The sequence below is a fragment of the Adiantum capillus-veneris genome, chromosome 22 (assembly GCF_014529385.1).
Source record: "Adiantum capillus-veneris isolate H3 chromosome 22, ASM1452938v2, whole genome shotgun sequence".
Lineage (NCBI taxonomy): Eukaryota > Viridiplantae > Streptophyta > Polypodiopsida > Polypodiales > Pteridaceae > Adiantum > Adiantum capillus-veneris.
In genome coordinates this window covers 16884558-16905145 of record NC_140952.1, presented here as the reverse complement: position 1 = coordinate 16905145, position 20588 = coordinate 16884558, and the positions used below count along the sequence as shown (strand labels likewise).

At 41.2% G+C, this 20588-nt stretch overlaps 1 pseudogene; it reads right to left on the bottom strand.

Moving 5' to 3' along the window:
- The window catches only part of LOC147428970 (uncharacterized), a 38252-nt pseudogene extending 24228 nt beyond the window's left edge, over positions 1 to 14024 (bottom strand).
- Positions 14025 to 20588: the final 6564 nt, after the last annotated feature.

Sequence of the window (20588 nt, the reverse complement as noted above, 5' to 3'; positions counted from 1 at the left end):
GGTGGTTTGAAGGTCCACCACATGTTCAAGCTAGATATATTGGAAGAATCTATCTCTATTGTTTGAAGGTCATGTCCAAGCTAGCTATATTGAAAGTAGCTATCTCTATTGTTTGAAGGTCAATGTGTGAATGGAGTGTCTACTATGTTTACTACCAGGGATTGTTTGGGGCAGAGGTCCACCACTTGTCCAGCCTACTAATCATTGTGTTATGCAGGTTTTAGCCCAAGGTTGTTTGAAAATTCACCACTTGTACAAGCTAGCTCTTTTTAAAGAAGCTATCTCTATTGTTTGAATATCAATGTGTTCATGGAGTATAGCTACTATGTTTACTACCGTGGATGGTTTGGTACATAGGTCCATCACTTGTCCAACCTACTAACCATTGTGTTATGGAAGTTTTAGCCCAAGGTGGTTTGAAGGTCCAACACCTATCCAAGCTATCTATATTGAATAGTCATATCTCTACTCTGATAGCGTGGATGGTTAGGGGTAGAGGTCCAACACTGGTGCAACCCATTATCCATTGTTTTATCGAGGGTTTAGAACAAGGTGGTTTGAAGGTCCACCACCTCTCAGAGCTAGATATACTAAAATAATCTATCTTTATTGTTTGAAGGTCAATTTGTCCATGGAGTGTAGCTACTATGTTTAATACTATGGATGGGTTGGGGTAGAGGTTCACCACTTGTCCAACCTACTTACCATCATGTTACGGAGATTTTAGTCCAAGGTTGTTTGAAGGTCTATCATCTAGCCAAGCTAGCTCTATAGAAAGAAGCTATCTCTATTTTTTGAAGTTCAATGTGTGCATGAAGTGTAGCTACTATGTTTACTACCATGTATGGTTTGGCGTAGAGGTCCACCTCTTGTCCAACCTACTAACCATTGTGTTATAGAGGTTTTATCCCAAGTTGGTGGTTAGGTCCACCACCTGTCAAAGATAGCTCTATTGAATAATCCTATCGCTACTCTAATAGCGTGGATGGTTATGGGTAGAGGTCAATCACTTGTCCAATTTACTATTTCTTGTGTTATAAAGGTCTTAGCCCAAGGTGGTTTGAAGGTCCACCACCTGTCCAAGCTAGATGTATTGAAAGAAGCTATCTCTATTGTTTGAAGGTCATGTCCAAGCTAGATCTATTGAAAGCATCTATCTCTATTGTTTGAAGGTCAATGTGTGAATGGAGTGTCTAAGATCTTTACTACCAGGGATGGTTTTGGGTAGAGGTAAACCACTTGTCCAACCTATTAACCATTGTGTTATGCAGGTTTTAGCCCAAGGTTGTTTGAAGTTGCACCACCTGTCCAAGCTAGCTTCTTTGAAAGAAGCTATCTCTATTGTTTGAAGGTCAATGTGTGAATGCAGTTTAACTACTATTTTTAGTACCATGGATGGTTTGGGTAATGGACCATCACCTCTCCACCCTACTAGCCATTGTATTATGCAGGTTTTAGCCCTATGTGGTTTGAAGGTCAACCACTTGTCCAAGATCGCTCTATTGAATAGTCATATATGTTCTTTGATAGCGTGGATGGTTTTGGTTAGAGGTACAACACTTGTCCAACATACTATCCATTGTTTTATGGAGGTATTAGCTCAAGGTGGTTTAAAGGTCCACCACATATCCAAGCTAGATCTATTGAAAGAATCTATCTCTATTGTTTGAAGGTCAATGTGTGAATGGAGTGTAGCTACTATGTTTACTACCATGGATGGTCTGGGGTAGAGATCCACCACTTGTCCAACCTACTATCCATTGTGTTATGGAGATTTAAGTCCAAGGTGGTTTGAAGGTCCACCACCTGTCTAAACCAGCTCTATTGAAAAAATCTATCTCTATTGTTTGAAGGTCAATTTGGGAATGGAGTGTAGCTACTATGACTACTAACATGTATGGTTTGGGGCAAAGGTCCACCACTTGTCCTACTTTCCATTGTGTTCTATAGGTTTTAGCCTAGGTTGGTTTGAAGATCGACCACCTATCCAAGCTAGATTTACTGAACAAAGTTGTCTCTATTGTTTCAAACTCACTATGTGAATGGTGTGTATCTACTTTGTTTACTACCACAGATGGTTTGGGACAAAGGTCCACCACTTGTCCAACCTACTATCCATTGTGATACGGAGGTTTTATCCCATGATTATTTGAAGGTCCACCACCTGTGCAAGTTAGCTTCTTTGAAAGAAGATATCTCTATTGTTTGATGGTTAATGTGTGAGTGGAGTGTAGTTACTTTTTTTACTACCATGAATCGTTTGGGGCAAAGGTCCACCACTTGTCCAACCTACTATCTATTGTGTTATGGAGGTTTTAGCCCAAGGTTGTTTGAAGGTTCACCACCTATACAAGCTAGCTCTATTGAATAGTCCTATCTCTAGTCTCATCTCATGGATGGTTTGGGGTAGAGGTCCACCACTTGTCCAACCTACTATCCATTGTGTTATGGAGGTTTTAGCGCAAGGTTGTTTGAAGGTCCACCATTTGTTCAAGCTAGCTCCATTGAAATAAGTTATCTCTATTGTTTCAAGGTCAATGTGTGAATGGAGTGTAGCTACTTTGTTTAGTAACCATGGATGGTTTGGGGACGAGGTCCGCCATTTTTCCAACCTAATATCGATTGTTTCATGGAGGCTTTAGCACAAGGTGCTGTCAAGCTAGATCTATTGAAATAAGATATCTCTATTATTAAAGGTCAATGTGTGAATGGAGTCTAACTACTATGTTTAGTACCATGGATAGTATGGGGCAATGGTCCACCACTTGTCCAACCTACTATCAATTGTGTTATGGAGGTTTTAGCCGAGGGTGGTGTGAAGGTGGCCCACTTGTTCAAGCTATATCTATTATTTCAAGGTCAATGTGTGAATGGAGTGTAAATACTATCTCCTTTACCATGGATGGTTGGTACATAGGTCCACCACTTGTCCAACCTACTATCCCTTGTGTTATAGTGGGTTTAGGCCAAGGTGGTTTGAAGGTCCCCCACTTGTCCAAGCTAGCAATATTCAATATTCCTATCTCTATTGTTTGAATATCAATATCAATGCGTGAATGGAGTGTAGCTACTATGTTTAGTACCATGGCTAGTTTGGGGTAGAGATTCACCACTTGTCCAACCTACTATCCCTTGTGTTGTAAAGTTTTTAGCCCAAGGTGGTTTGAAGGTCCACCACCTGCCCAAACTAGCCCTATTGAAAGAATCTATCTCTATTGTTTGAAGATCAATGTGTGAATGGAGTGTATCTACTATGTGTACTACCATAGATGGTTTGGGGTAGAGGTCCACCACTTCTCCAACCTACTATTCATTTTGTTATGGAGGTTTTAGCCCTAGGTGGTTTGAAGGTCAATCTGTGAATGGAGGGTAACTACTATGTTTACTACCATGGATGGTTTGGGACAGAGGTCCACAACTTGTCCAATCTACTAACCATTTTTTTATGGAGGTTTTAGCTCAAGGTGGTTTGAAGGTCCACCACCTGTTCAAGCTAGTGCTATTGAATAGTCCTATATATAGTCTAATCATGTTGATGGTTTGGGGTAGAGGTACAACATCTATCCAAGCTAGCAGTATTGAATAATAATATCTCTAGTCTATTCATGTCGATAGTTTAGGGTAGAGGTCTAGCACTTTGCCAACCTACTATCCATTGTGTTATTGAGGTTTTTACCCAAGGTGGTTTGAAGGTTCACCACCTGTTTAAGTTTCGTCTATTGAAAGAAGCTATCTCTTTTACTTGAAGATCAATGTGTGCATGGAGAGTAACTACTATGTTTACTACCATGGAGGGTTTGGGGCAGAGGTCCATCACTTGTCCCACCTATTAACCATTGTGTTATGGAGGTTTTAGCCCAAGGTGGTTTGAAGGTTCACCACCTGTCAAAGTTAGATCTATTGAATAATCCTATCTCTACTCTAATAGCATGGATGGTTCTGGGTAGAGGTCAATCACTTGTCCAATTTACTATTTCTTATGTTATAAAGGTTTTAGCCCAAGGTGGTTTGATGGTCCACCACCTGTCCAAGCTAGATGTATTGAAAGAAGTTATCTCTATTGCTTGAAAGTCATGTCCAAGCTAGATCTATTAAAAGCATCTATCTCTATTGTTTGTAGGTCAATGTGTGACTGGAGTGTAGATACTATGTTTACTACCATGTATGGTTCACCACTTTTCCAACCTACTTAGCATTGTGTTAGAGAGGTTTTAGACCAAGGTTGTATGAAGGTCCACCATCTAGCCAAGCTATCTCTATTTAAAGAAGCTATCTATACTTTTTGAAGGTCAATGTGTGAATGAAGTTTAGATACCTTTATTACCATGTATGGCTTGGAGTAGAGGTCCACCATTAGTCCAACTTACTATCCATTGTGTTATGGAGGTTTTAGCCCTAGGTGGTTTGAAGGTCAATCTGTGAATGGAGTGTAACTACTATGTTTACTACCATGGATGGTTTGGGACAGAGGTCCACAACTTGTCCAACCTTCTAACCATTTTCTTACAGAGGTTTTAGCCCAAGGTGGTTTGAAGGTCCACCACCTGTCCAAGCTAGCTCTGTTGAATAGTCCTATATCTAGGCTCTCGTCTGATCATGTTGATGGGTTGGGGTAGATGTCCAACACTTTTCCAACCTAGTATCCAATGTGTTATTGAGGTTTTAGCCCAAGGTGGTTTGAAGGTTCACCAAATGTCCAAGTTTGATCTATTGAAAGAAGCTTTCTCTCTTGTTTGAAGATCATTGTGTCCATGGAGTGTAGCTACTGTGTTTACTATAATGGAGGGTTTGAGAAAGAGGTCCATCACTTGTCCAACCTACTAACCATTGTGTTATGGAGGTTTACTCCAAGGTGGTTTGAAGGTCCACTACCTGTCCAAGATAGCTCTATTGAATAATCCTATCTCTAATCTAATAGTGTGGATGGTTTTCGGTAGAGGTCAATCACTTGTCCAATTTACTATTTCTTGTGTTATAAAGGTTTTATCCCAATGTGGTTTATAGGTCCACCACTTGTATAAGCTAGATGTATTGAAAGAAGCTGTCTCTACTGTTTGAAGCTCATGTCCAAGCTAGCTCTATTAAAAGTAACTATCTCTATTTTTTGAAGGTCAATGTGTGAATGGAGTGTCTACTATGTCTACCACCAGGGATGGTTTGGGGCAGAGGTTCACCACTTGTCTAACCTACTAACCATTGTGTTATGCAGGTTTATTCCAAAGTTGTTTGAAGGTCCACCACCTCTACAAGCTAGCTCTTTTTAAACAAGCTACCTCTATTGTTTGAAGATCCATGTGTGCATGGAGTGTAGCTACTATGTTTACTACCATGGATGGTTTGGGGCATAGGTCCATCAATTGTCCAACCTACCAACCATTGTGTTATGGAGGTTTTATCCCAAGGTGGTTTGAAGGTCCACCACCTATCCAAGCTATCTATATTGAATAGTCCTATGTCTACTCTGATAGCGTGGATGGTTTGGGGTAGAGGTCCAACACCGGTCCAACCCACTATCCATTGTGTTATCGAGGGTTTAGAACAAGGTGGTTTGAAGGTCCACCACCTGTCAAAGCTAGATCTACTGGAAAAATCTATCTCTATTGTTTGAAGGTCAATTTGTGCATGGAGTGTAGCTACTATGTTTAATACCATGGATGGTTTTTGGTAGAGGTTCACCACTTGTATAACCTACTTACCATTGTGTTATAGAGGTTTTATCCCAAGGTTGTTTGAATGTCCACAATCTAGCCAAGCTTGCTCTACTGAAAGAAGCTATCTCTATTGTTTGAAGGTCAACGTGTGAATGAAGTGTAGCTACTATGTTTACGACTATGTATGGTTTGGCGTAGAGGTCCACCACTTGTACAACCTAGTAATCATTGTGTTATGGAGGTTTTATCCCAAGATTATTTGAAGGTCCAGCACATGTCCAACCTAGCTCTATTGAATAGTCCTATCTCTACTATGCTAGTATGGATGGTTTCCGGTAGAGGTCCAACACTTGTCCAACCTACTATCCATTGTGTTATGTAGGACTTATCCCAAGGTGGTTTGAAGGTCCACCACCTGTCCAAGCTAGCTCTATTAAATAGTCCTTTTGCTATTTTTTGAAGGTCAATGTGTGAATGGAGTGTAGCTACTATGTTTACTACCATGGATGGTTTGGGATAGAGGTCCACCACTTGTCCAACCTAATAACCATTGTGTTATGGAGGTTTAAGCCCAAGGTGGTTTTAAGGTCCACCACTTGTCCAAGGTAGCTCTATTGAATAGTCCGATCTCTACTGTGATAGCATGGATGGTTTTGGGTAGAGTTCCAACACTTGTCCAACCTATTATCCATTGTGTTATGGAGGTTTTATCCCAAGGTGGTTTGAAGGTCCACCACTTGTCCAACCTACTATCACTTGTGTTATAAAGGTTTTAGGCCTAGTTGGTGTGAAGGTCCACCACTTGTCCAAGCTAGCTCGATTGAAAGAAGCTATCTCTATTTTTTGAAGATCAATGTGTGAATGGAGTGTAACTACCATATTTACCCCTATGGACGATTTGGGGAAGAGGTCCACCACTTATCCAACCTATTATCCATTGTTTTTTGTTTTAAGGGCCACCACTTGTCCAAGCTAGCTCGTTTTAAATGAAACTACCTAAATTTAAATAATCTCATCCAAATTTGAGTTAAACCGCCCAAATTTAAATGATCCCGCCTAAATTCAAATCAAGCCGCGCAAATTTAATCAATCCCACCTAAATCAACTTCACCTTCTCGCTTAAATTGAAATTTTCCTATCCAGATTCAAATTTGAAAGTAAGTTCAATTAAAAGGATGTCTTTGTCTTGGCTAAATTCAAATCCACCCTTGTTGAATCACATTTTTTGCATCTATAGCCAAATAAGGTCCACCACTTGCCCAACCAGTAACACCAAGAAAAACCCCAACATTATACATCCACCAAAATTCTAGCTCAATATTTCATATTTCAGCCATTTCAAAAAAAACACACAAAAAAATGGCTGAAAAATGTAGAACAAATCGAGATTCCACATGTGGTGGTGCAAAGATAGGGCAAGGAAATGTATCTATACAAGTGGAGGAATGTTTTAAGGATGTGGTGCTCCCTTTTCCTACAATGGATACTACATCTCTCCAAATCTCATTATGGAGTGTCGTTAGATAGCCCAAGCTTCTTTTGCAGTCTTCCATGATAAATGACAACCCAATTGACACAAATGAAAGCTACAGTGGTGATGAACAAGGGGATCAACCTGATCCTCTACTTATAAATGCAATACCTATAACAAGCCCAGAGTTTGAAACATTGATACGAGAATCTTGGAGAAATCAAAGGTTATTTTTAAAGGATGACACTATTGTACATGAAGGGACCATCTTATATGTATTCCCAAATGATCATGTTAACTTCCATGTACTTGGTGAAGATTTTGTGGGTGTGGGTATTGAAAGGGAGAATGAAATTAGTGAGAACATGCCTGATGTAGCTAGCATCACTTTGGTAAAGTGGCCCATCAAGCAGACAACCATGTTGGATGGGATGCCATTACAACGCTTTGTTCCTATTAATGGGATGCATGCTAGATGTACAGAATCTGATGTATCCAATGATGATAAATCTAGAAAATATGGTGATGGGAATACCGTTGCTGCACCATTAATTAAGGAAGCGGCGCTACACTTTTATCAAAAAATCTCTGAAAACAAGAGCAGCGCCAGATTTTTCTTTTTATTTTGCAACTGAGTCAATTCAAAGAGTTTCATGTATTGATTGTTGTGGACAAAAATGCTGTCAATTTGCACATGGGGCTATGGTGACAAGGTTAGAGCAAGAATTTTGGGGAGAGTCTCAAAAAGCACGCACTAATTATGTTTATGATTTCATATCCATATGCTATCTGAAAGATGAAAAGATGCGATACCAATTCAAGATAAATGAATCTATTGTTTGTTGTAGAGCATGGTATGAGCTACATGGAATACTAAAGAAATCATTTTACTGCTACAAGGAAAAATTTGAAAATGGTGTGCACCATTATGTGCATGGTAACACATGCACATTGAGACAGGGACTTCAACATACTAATTTAGCAAGAGCATTGCTAAATGAGTTGTGGCTAACAACTCTGAGAAGATTCCACACAGAAGTAGAACACTACTAGATGGCTCAAGAGACACTCAATTAGTGATTCCATCAATGTACAAACAGGTTGACATATTAAGAAAAATCAGCACGACACTTGACCAAATGGGTTATGAGAAGAAGTTATCTCAATCTTCTTTTGGTAGGATGTGGAACAAAGAGTATCCACATGTCACTTTAACAAAGACAAGTGATTTCTCTAAGTGCAATGTTTGCAGTTCAATCAAGGCAAGGCTAGAAGCTAACCCTTCTCTAAATGAGAGATCTCTTCTCTTGAGAGAGAGAGAAGTTCACTTGGCACAACAAAAGAGTTGCAGGAGCCTATATTATGCATGGTGCACATATTCGGAAACTCAACCACAAAAGTATGTATGCATAATTCATGATAAGATGGATCAAAAGAAGATTTCAATTCTTAGACTATGCGTTCTTCCTAAGGGTGTGGACTCCGGATACAATTTGCAAGTGGCATTGATAGGTATGATCACTCATGGACATGGAGAAGGTCATTACGGTCACTTTGTCTTGAATGATTTGTGGCTAGCTAATCCAAATCTTACAGTTGGCTCAATTGCTAATTGCTTACATAACCTAGAGAGGATAGATAAGCATCCTCTTGGTGATCTAGTAACCAACGGACTACCAAGGAGCTCTATCTCACTACTAAATGCTTTGAAATTAAGGGATGCTTTGAACTACGACAACCAAAGTGACGAAAAAGAACCCATTTTGCAGACATTAGAAACTATAGAAGAGGAATTGGGGTCATCATTTTGCAAGCTACCGGAGAACTTGTTACTACAATTAGATGATTGTGCAAGGGAGAGTAAAAATCGATACATATTTGCCTATTTGTCCATGCTTGTTGCAAGGGGAGTTTTCAAAACCATTCAACCAGGATTTTTAATGGTTGGGCATACACATGATGACATATATGCAATGTTCAGTAAGTTTTTTGAGAAGTTGAGAGTTACACAAACCTATAATTATACTTTGCCTCATTTGATGGATACACTAAGAAATAGCTCATCTTCATCTCCAGCTCCATATATGCTCACAAAGGTCCCTGATTTCAAGAAATATTGTGATGGACACATTAGGAAATTTTGGAGGTCATTTGGAGGGCCTTCTAAGAAAATGTAATTTTCGCACTCTCTCTCTCTAGAAAATATGGCGAATAATAGAGGCGGGTCTGTCATGGTATAAGTTCAAAAAGTGTACTTTAAGTAGATTCTTTACCCTTTTGAACATTCGTTCGTAATGATTGAGGGATAATCTTCTTCTCAGTTGCATTGAATGAACCTCGTCAACATGGAGGGAATGAGGCTAACATGGAGGGACGAAGCCGCAGTCGCCTATTCACTTTTCATTAAACCTGAACCTTTGGCTAATGACACACTCCTCAAATGGCACAAATGTTACACAAAAACAATCCAAATATCACATTCACATTGATTTGGACAACGAGTACCAACCATTGATTAAGCAGAGTAAAGCCAATACACATATACCTCCCGCATCCATAGACACACTCAGAGCTCAAGGAGCTAAACACATAGATATCTAGACGAGAGGCTCTCTCTATCCTAAGAATCCAATGACTAATGTGTCTCCACCATTTGTCAATCCTACAAGCTTATTGACCTTTGCTGGTGATGGAGAAAACGGCCTTCTAGGTTATTGTAAATCTCTTACAAGGCAAGCTGAAACTTATAAGGGAATTCTCCAAGCTCAACAATGTGAGATTGTTTGTCTTTCACATTTGAATTCTACAGATCAGGTTACCATTTTGCAACAAAAAACAGAGGTACATGAACTGAAAGGAAAGGTATGAAGTTGTCAAATGAAGGACACCATCTTGGGTGGTCGTATCCGAAAGAAGAAATTGCGCAATTTTGAAACATTGCAGGTTGCATCCGGAGGTCTCAAGAAAAGAATCCGAGCATTAAGGTGATGCTTCTTGGTTGACTAAATAGTCTTAGTTAAGTAAAATTTTTGTTATTTACTTATGCATTGTCTTCATGTAGAAATTCGATCTATCTTGACAAGGAAAACATTGACCCCAAAGCCAATATAGGAAAGAGATTGAAGCCACTTATAAGTAGAAGCCTTGCAACAAGTTTAAGGTCCTACAACGAAATGTAGTGGACCGCTTTATTTCAGAGAACTAAGTGCCTGCAAAAGAGATACAAGGCACACTTGATTCACTTGGTGTAAGCAAAAGAGGATATTCGGCTATACAAAAATCTATCTCATCCATCTTTGTTAAGAAGGGAATAAAATCCAAAATTTTACCATCAGCCTCAAGTGTTTGGAAAGAGAGGCTTCAGCTTAACGACGCACATGGAGAATATCTTGGACAACCGTTTCATATTAAAGCAACTTACAGTGGCCATGGAGCAAACATGGCATATGATGAGTTCAATAATATTTTTATGGACCTACAGATGTTGCAGAAGAGAATGGTGGAGTTTTACAACATCACATTTGAAGAGTCACGAGGGGTATTACATTTTGTGTTGAAACTGGATGAGTGTGATCTTGTTAAAGACAAAAGGCTAGAGCGTGTTACTATTGCTTTAATGAATAGAGCCCTCTCAAAGTGTCCTAATGATGATCCTTTGTATTTTAGTGTTCAATCAAAATCTAACATATGGTGGCTTGGTGCTTTTGAGGTAAGCAAGATTCTCAGATTCTATATTGGGTGTTCCATCAAACTAATGTTCCGGAGGTGATTGATCGACAGACTAACCAGGGAGAGGTACTACGTCTAGATGGAAGGGGAGACTTTCAAGTTCAGTGGCATCTTGCAGGTGACCTCAAAACATTAAAGTGCATGTATAAATGTGGAATGGGTGCAATGGAAAAGTCGTCGTGTTTGTTCTGCATGTATTCTGCAAAGGTCATGGACCCAAAGTGGTGGAGAAAAGATCCAACACGTCACATTGAGGACCCTGATTTTCGATCGGTTTGACAACACCACTTGTGAATGTCCACATCTGTACAATGCATGCCCTTTGTAGAATTGTGGAGAAATTGGTCTACTTATATATTGGGTTTGCTTGGGGAATCAAGAACTGAGAAGAGCGACAGGTGGCCCTGCAATGCTTAGAATTGGTATTGTCAGATATGGGGCTTCATGGTGGCAATGTGAAAATCCAGCGGGATGAAAAGAGATCAACTGCTAAAAAGGATGTCCCATGCAAACCATCCATCGGTGGGGTGAAGGTACGGAGGTTTTTATCTAAACCCCAAGGAATACGAGATCCGAAGCTAACAAAACATGGAAAAATATATAACACATCTTATGTTAGCAAGGTAGAGTATCAAAGATGGAAAAAGCTACATATTGCAGTCAAAGATCAAGAACCAACTACTCGTAACGCGAAGGCTGAGGTTTTGCGATCAATAGACATGCTATTTTTGATGTGCGACAAAGATGACTGGTCACAAGGTGATATGAACAAGTTCAAGGAGAATCTCAACCTTCTCAAGAAATCATTCAAGACAGCATGGACAGACACCCAGATTACTCACTACATGGTATTATTGTGTATTTGATTCTCTTTTATGTGTAACTATGTGAGTGTAAAACATTCTAAGTAATCTGTTTTCATATCCAGCACATCATTTTCAATCATTTACCATATTTTATACAAAAGTATGGGAACCCAGCAATATGGAATACCCAAGGGATGGAAAAGTCTCATTACATGCCCAGAAATGCATATTTCAGGCACACACAACATGGTGGCTCTCGAATCAAGGCTAACAGTTTGAGAGAACTATTTGAATGGTTCTATCATAGAATCATTCATCGAATGCAGGTAAAAGAATTCTTGGCCTCTTCAACAACAGCACAAGCCATCAAACATTTACAACAAAAAATAAATAAAAGATCAATGGCATACAACAACTCTGGTGCTCGTGAAGGTCAACGAAGGTGGAGAGAGACAATGGTGTATGTGAACCACAAGTGGAGAAGGATCCTTTGAGTGGATGACATTGTACAAAATTTCTATATCTTTGTAATACATGATCTTATACAATTGCTACTTGAAGTGTATCAAGATTTTTAAGGTTCAATTTTGTTTTTTGTCACTGTTTGCCATACTCTAAAAGTTCATCTAGGTTTTGTCTACCAAGAGCTAGTGCCATTGCTGTGTAAGGGTAGTAATACGCTGCCTGACCACCTGTATAGCCCGGGCAGTAACCAAAACAATATCTGGCAAACACTTTGTGTTGGGCGGTTACGCCGCTAGCGGTGGCTATGATAGCGAAAACTCAACCGACAAACAAGAATGTCAGACGAGGACAGAGCTTGACCCGCAGGTGCATGGAAACAAATAGATGGGTGTCAATCACCTACTCGACCTTCTAGAGACAATCACTACCAAGGAGATCAAATCGAAGGTCTAAAAATGCAAATGACTGAAATCCGTCCTACGAGAAAATGCTATCCGAAACATGATCAAAAGTCATCGAATCAGCCCCAAACTCAAAGGAGAGTCTATACACCACATAAGGACAGTACCCTATGAATCTACAATATAATCTCAACCTATAACCACTCCGTGCGGTAAACGTATATAAAGACAAGCCAAAAAATTCAGGTGACCGAAATTTAACTCCGATGATACTAATGTGTAGCTCTACTCACTGCGGTTCTATCGATATATGGCACGCTCAATTCCGACACACAGATAGGGAGAAAAATCACATAGAAGCTCGTGGGAGCTCACCTCTCATAGAAGCTGAATGCGCACACGCTTGGTATTGGTGCATAGCTCTCGCCGTTTCTAACACAATGGCGGTGTCGCTTCTCCAATGGCGGCTCCGTAGCTCGCGTGGAAAGAGGATAAGACTCTCTCTCTCTCTCTCTCTCTCTCTCTCTCTCTCTCTCTCTCTCTCTCTCTCTCTCAGACACAGTTACGGCGCTTCAAAACTTATCTTGATTCATCATTCAAAAAACTTGTCCTTAGGTTTACAATAATTGGCTCTTATACTTCAGCCTTGGAAGTGTGAACACATCTCTAATCTAATTACATAAGTAGGTGAAACTACTTGGGGAATACAAGCTGGAAACTCAATTGAGTCCTGCTAATTACAATGAATCGGCTCCATAAAAAATGAAATGTCAGAAAGACATTCATTACAATAAGTGTTTACAAAAATATGAGTGTGAGTAAAAATTTCTAGGTGTAGTCCTCTGCTCAACACTCCCCCCTTCCGCGTCCATGTCATCCCTGACATGGCATCTTTTCTTTGTCTTTAGTGGAGTCCCGTCGATTTCAACATCTGAATATGTGACTCGTATCTCAGTTTTCCAATAGTCAGTGTACGATCAAATATCTTACTTTCATGAGTAAAGAAACTAGTATAAAATGCCTCCTCAAAGGCCTGCCTTTGGAAACTCGGCATAAACATGATTCTCTGATAAAAGAGGTGTAATACTTTTGGAGATGGCTGTAAGGCTAAATCATACATCATATCTGTGACTGTGTTTGCCGTTGACAACAATGTTGAGCTGGTAGCTTTATCCGGCGCGAACACCTCAATGCAAGCCAGTAATGTTTTGCAAATCTTTTTGAGCATTTGACACGAAAGATCAGGAGAGCCAGTAAGGAGCTGAATGGTGCCTGTTAGGGTTTTCACCATGTAGGCCTTACTTATTCCCTCTCCCGCCTTTGGTCCTGGCATCCTGGGGTAATTAAGCCAATTCGGCTTCTTTGCTATGATTCTGGCATGTTCTTGCCAACTCCTTACTCGTGACACTGGACAGAATGTCGCATCTTCTCTAACTTCCTTGGGTGCCTCCACCAAATAGATTAGGTAGGTTGGATACTTTGTCAACCACCCTTCCTCCATCTCGGCTGGGAGTCTACTATCTTCTTTGATTCCTCCTCTTTTGTGATGTCTCCTTCGTATAGCGTGACATATTGCTCTTCTTCTATCCTTTTCTTTGTCTTCAGCACTTCAAACTTTAGTAGAGGAAGGGGCAATGTAGGTTGTATCCATTGTTCTTGCAGCACCTTAGTATCCACCCCTTCGAGTCCAATGGAGAACAGGAGTCTTTTTTCCCACTCCATGGCCGCCTTTGCACTCTCCTCTATTGACTTCTCTATCTGCTAGTGCAATCTTTTTTCTTCATCTTTGTAAGCCTGGATGTTGCGGTCTTGTCTTGTGCTGGGGCTGGATCTTCACTTGTTGTGGCTTCCCTAGTCTCTGGAAGCTCCACAGCTGCCCCGCCTATTTCTTCTTGATGATCCTCTATATCTTTTATCACTTTGTCTTGCAGATCTTGGAGCTGCTTTCGGAGGGCCTCACTCTCCGCTTTCAGTGCTTGGGTCTCTGATGTCAATCGTTCTTCGGCAGCCAATGAGCCCTCCGCAATGTGCAATCTTTGCACTTGCTCTAGCCGCAATTCTCTTTGAAAACTCCGGATTTGATCTTCCAGACAGTGGATTATTGCTCCCTTTGGATCTACTCCTGCTCTGCTAGCTCTTGGTGTGGATCTAAGCCTTAGGATTGTTCTATCCTTTCTTGAAGCTCAATGAGCTCGTCCTTTGCAGCTTCCAATTCTTCATTAATTCTTTCCTTGGCTTCTTGTGCACTGACCACCTCTCTTGAAGCATCAGCAAGTTGGAGGATTAGTCCATCTCTTTCATTTTCTGCTTCCAAGAGAGATGCCTTGAGGTACTTTGATTCTTCTAGTGCACTCTCACATTTTGTTTCCATCTCCGTTTCTCTCTTTTCCGCTTCTTCTTTGCTGTCCCTCATTGTCTTTGATTGGGCTTTGATCCGCTCCAACAATTGATGCACTTTATGGATGTCTCTTTCATCCTAATCCTCATGCTCATCCTCCTCTTCAAGATCATCCTCTGCCTTCTCAGGTACCAACCTTCGCTCTCTGTCGAATCGATTCTTGGTTCTCCTCTCCTTTCCTCTCTGTTCTTCCTGTGTTATGGTAATGCCATACACAACTTTGATAGCCTCCTCTTGAGTATATTCTGTGTCAATTAGAACATCATATTGCTCTTTCTTCATTTGAATTGGATCTGTTGCCTTCTCCTCTAGCTGTATTTTGGGCTTTTCTGGCACATCCACCTGCACTTCAGTGGTCGTTTTCGCCACTATCTTTTCCTCTTCTTCAGGACTAGACTCTTCTACCTTGCTCTTGCCTTTGTCACCTCCTTTTAATTCAGCTTTAATGTGCTGAACTTCTGCTTCGGTGTATGGCTCTACTGGTTGTTGCTCCAATATAGCTTCTAATTCTTCATAAGCCTTGATATATTGATCGTACTGATCAATATGGTTTCTGGTTGAGCTGGCTCCGACTTTAGTTGGGTATGGTACCCACTTTTCCTCAAAATCTCCCTTTAAAGCTTGCTCGGCTCTAAACTGTTCAATCAGTCTCTCCATTCTGCGGCTTTCTGGCTCTTAGTTTTTTTGGGAGTGGGTTTCTTCTTGGTCTTCTTCTTGAGGGGCTCATCTGCTTCTTCTTCTAGCTCGGAAACAATCTCTAGCTTCCTCCTTGCTCTTATTGACACTCTCTTGCACTACAACAAAATAAGGTGTCATCGACGCTGATATCTATGCGGCGCGTCGCTATACGTGTCGCTGTGAAACCAGTTGCTATTTGCGATGCGTATAGTGACGCATATTGCCACGCATATAGCGACCCAGATTGCCACGCACATAGCGACCACCATAATAGAAAAAAAATTTATTGGGCAGAGGGTAGGTAGCCTCAACTGTGCCCAGTTAGAAGATGGACACAGCCACAGCCAGACTTCCTACCCTCTGCCCAAGAAAGCAAGCAGCACCAAAATATCAACCATGCTCCCACGCACAAAAATTTTGGTAGAGTTCGCTTTATTTTTACATAAACTTTTCAAAAAAAACCATATCATGTATACGCCTCCTACATGCTATCCATGTAGGATCTCACATGAGATTTAAGGCCAATGAAATACAACCGTACCAACTGAAAAGCATAACCATAACGAACCATAACCATAACTTAAAAGCATAACCATAACTTAAAACCATAACCGGCTATAACCACTTTGATCAAAACCATAATGCAGATAAACATAACCATAAACAAAATTAACAATAACCATAAGCATAACCAGAAAGAGAAACAATAACTGTCTATACAATGACAATGACAATAATCATAACCATAAGGGAAACAATAACTGTCTGAACACTAACTATTTGTACAAAAGAGAGACACAGAAGAGTGTCTGTGTCTCACAAAGCATATATATGAAATCTGGTCCACTAATGACTAGGCATCGCAACCTGCACATAGGACAACTCACAAAATTAGTATTGATATTACTTCACATATACTAACTTAATTAAATCAACTTACACATATTAACGTCTCACCTCAAGCGATCAGCGAGACTGTAAGGCCTCCCAGTCTACAGGCTCTCCTGAAGCTTCAAGATCATTCAGTACTTCATAGATACCTCTGCGATATCCATCTGACTCCTCCTCGTGTGTCGGAGCTCGATGCATTGCAAGATTCTGCACTTATACAAAAATCAAAGTAATAAGAATACATGATTCATCACATTTTAAAAAACGCCATAGTTAAGATTGGATTAGAAACTCACAAACTCATAGCGAAAGGTGTCGAAGCCTCTGCTACCAAGATGAGATGTCCCCCTAGTCATCTGTCGTACCTGCGCGGCCTCACGCTGCTGTCTGAATCGCGTGGCCGTTGTTCGCTCATCCTCCCTGATCTACAGCCACGTCTCGTGTGGGATACCCAAAGGCTTCGGCGAGCCGGTCCTGAAAGCCTTCCGAGATGCATCTCATCGATGTTTCAAGGTGTCCCGTGCAACACCCTTGATCCACCGCACCAGTCTTACGTCCTCCTCATCGCTCCACAGTCGAGGCATTTTTGGGTCAGAAATGGATAGAAATTTGGTCGTCAATACAAGAGACTCTTGCACCAGACATCCTTCTGCCATGCTCCCCTCTAGACGCGCTTTTTTTTGGCGAAAAAAACCCTTAAGTGTTTTCATGAACCGCTCTAGAAAGAATATCCAACGGCTATGGACTGTACTTGCCAGTGCAACCTCATCTACTACATGGACGAGCAAGTGCATTTGGATAGTTAGGAAGCTCATGGGTAGATACTTCTCAATCATGCAAACTACCTCAATGGAATTAGCCCTTGCGACTGCAATAGATTCCTCCCGTATCTCCTTGGAAGAGATCCACCGCACTAGCTCTGAAATCTTGTATATGCAGGTCCACACTTCCTCGTTAAACACCCCTGGATCGCAATTGGAAGAATGAATTGCAAGAACTTATGCCAGTCGTGCGATTTCAACCCTGACAGTTGATCGTCACGGGTGAATGCTGTCTTGAGACATCGCATATATCCTGTTGGCGTCCTGAACTCTGAAATCACCCTTTTCACTTGTCGCTCTTTGTTTTTTAGCAATACCCATGGCGCTCTTGGAAGTTTTGTCTGACCAGCTGCATTGGTGAAAGGCCACAGCTCTGGCATCTTTCCAACCGACTGCAAATCATCTTGTGAAGCTCGATTGTCTTTCATTCCCATGATTGTCTTCCACAGGAGCTCTCCCACATTCTTGAATATATGCATTGGATCCAGCAAATGGTTAATTAGTAGATCACCCCAGTACGGCAACGTATGGACAATGTGTTAAGTATGGAGCCTGATTTACCCTTGTAATTTTCCGTGGTAAAAGCGCACATTTGTAAGGCCCCCATTATGAGGAGAAGCCATCGTGCGTGAAGGAAAATCACTCACCGGAAACCAAAATTTTCACGGACAAGAATCAGGGGCAACTTTAGAGGCCTAGGGGGCGGAGGCCCCCGAGACTTTTTTTTTCGCCCGAATATTATGGCCGGATGGCTGCCGAAAAGTGGTCGGAAAACAATCGGTTGGTTGGCCGGTGGCCGGTAGTCAATGGCTGATGGCCGGTGGTCGGAAGTCAATGGCTGGTGGCTGGTGGTCGGAAGTTAATGGCCAGTGGCCGGTGGCCAAATTGAAAAGTGGACTTGTCTTCTCAAGGGTGGCCACACATGGGCGGATTGGAGGGTCCAATTTGGACTTATTCCAACAAGGGCGGCTACACATGGTTGTCTCTCATAAGAGAGGGCAGCCCTTTTGGCCTATAAAAGGAGGCCATTTCTACACACATTTCATAGTGTGAAGTTGATGCAACAAGGTGAGTGTGAGGTGGTGAGAGTGAAGCAAGGCGGGAGCTCTATCAAGGGTTTAATCCCTTTGTAAACTAATTCTTCTTTTGAAGTGCTAAAGCTATTGAGTGGATGCTTTCCCGTGGACGTAGCCCACATTGTTTGAGCCACGTATATCATGTGTACTCTCTCTCTCTGTCTACTCTATAATCTCTTATGTGTGAAATCTATCTCTATCCATTAAGTAATCTACTCAAAAAATCTATTTAGCTACGTCTTATTTTCTAACAACTGGTATCAGAGCAAGGTTTGCTCGTAGCTAAATTATCTCAAGGAAAGGATTCCTTGAATTGAGTGGGAGTTATGGCGGAGGAAGGGAAGCTCAAGATTGATAAGTTCAATGGCAAAAACTACCAACATTGGAAGATGCAGATTGAAGACTATCTCTACCAGACGGACCTCTATTTGCCACTAGGCGGTCTTGCGAAGAAGCCTGCAACAATGGCAGATGACGCATGGATTGTCCTTGATCGAAAGGCACTGGGAACAATCCGGTTAAGCTTGGCATTGAGGCGGTCCAGGCCGAGCAACAAGAAGAGTGGCCTCTAACCACCCTTCTAGGCTCCCGTACTGCTCAATTGGGTTGGGGTTGGAAAAAACAACAAACACACACACAAACCCGCAACCTAACCCTACACAAATTTGGGGCACCACCTAGTTTTGGATGCAAACTAGGACGCGTAAAGAGAGAGAGAGAGAGAGAGATAGTGCTCGGGCTGCTTTGAAATGTATCGGCAATGATTAACCAAACACAATTATATATGTAAGAAAGAGAGAGAAGAGGGAGGGGGTGCTTGTTGCATTTATCCCTTCTTACAAATTTGTCATGACCGATCAAAGTGAGATTAGTATTTGGTCAACATAGCTTGAGTAAATTTCACCACGACACATCACAAGAAAAGCCACCCCAATCAGTGTCTTAAGGCCAGGGGAGTCCTCTCCACCCTGTCGCCCTCTTACAATATGTGGGATTTATGGCTAAATTAATGACAACACCCAGACACAAGCTATCAAGAACTAAAAATATCACCAAGACACGTACACATCATTGTTGTCCATTACTTCACGTTGGAAGAGAGACAAAGTATCCAAGATTAGTCCAAATCCACCCTCCTTGATTCAGCAAATGTTGGGCTTACACTACTAGGAGGAATGATAGATTTTCCACTCTCAATTGAATGATCGCTCTCTCTCTTACAATGGCATAGAGTTCCTGTGCTAATCACCCCTATTATAACACATGCACAAGCATATGACAATGATCTTCCACTCAAGAGCTCCTTCTAGAGAGGTTGGGCTTGGCTTCTCAAGCTATAGCATAGTGCTCTTGCTTATGGCCCTCCCTTTGTGCTAGCTACACCCTCCTTTTATAGCAATTTTGAGGGCTAGGGTTACTCCTCTAACCATGGTTGGGTCAGATTTTCAACACTTATCTAATTTCTTTTGCTTGGAATTATCAAGAAGCTGGTGGGGATAGATGAAGAAGAGAGAGAGAGGAGAGAAGTGGAGGTGATAGGACTTTTCATACTAAGTTAGTGTTAGTAAATTAGTAGAATTAGTATTTTTATTGATTTACAAATGGAATTGGATATTTACAATGGGAGTATCCATGTACGATACAAATAAGGAAGAAAAAACTCTTAATAGGTAAGAAACATGGATTTCTTACAATGTCGATGCTCCAAGTGTCTTGAGTAGGGTCAATTTTGACGCTTGTTGATGGTCCACTAGCTTTGACGGTACGTTTTTTCTCCACTCTTGACCTTCCTTGGGAGCCAAGGTAAGTGAACATGAGTAATCAATCACCATGATATTGTCTTTCAAGAGAAGAGGTTGAATTTTGTGGTTTTTTTTAATAAATATGGCTAATATGGAAGAGAAAAAATGAGACTAGGTGGTCAATTTTGGAATGGAAGTGTATGTAGGAGACATGACTTCACCATGGTTTCTCTTATTCTTGAAGGTTGAGAAGAAGGTGAGTAGGGTGCAGAGAGGAGTGGTGAGAGAGGTGGGGATGATGAGTGGAGAGGTGTGCGTGAAAGAGGAAAATGATAAAGTGGAAGAGGGAGTGTGGCTACATAGCATGGGCAAACTAGGGTCCACAAATAAAATCCTAGCTCATAGCTCAACGTTAAAAAAAATATGAAAATAATTGAGGTGAAAGTTCAGCTCACGAGC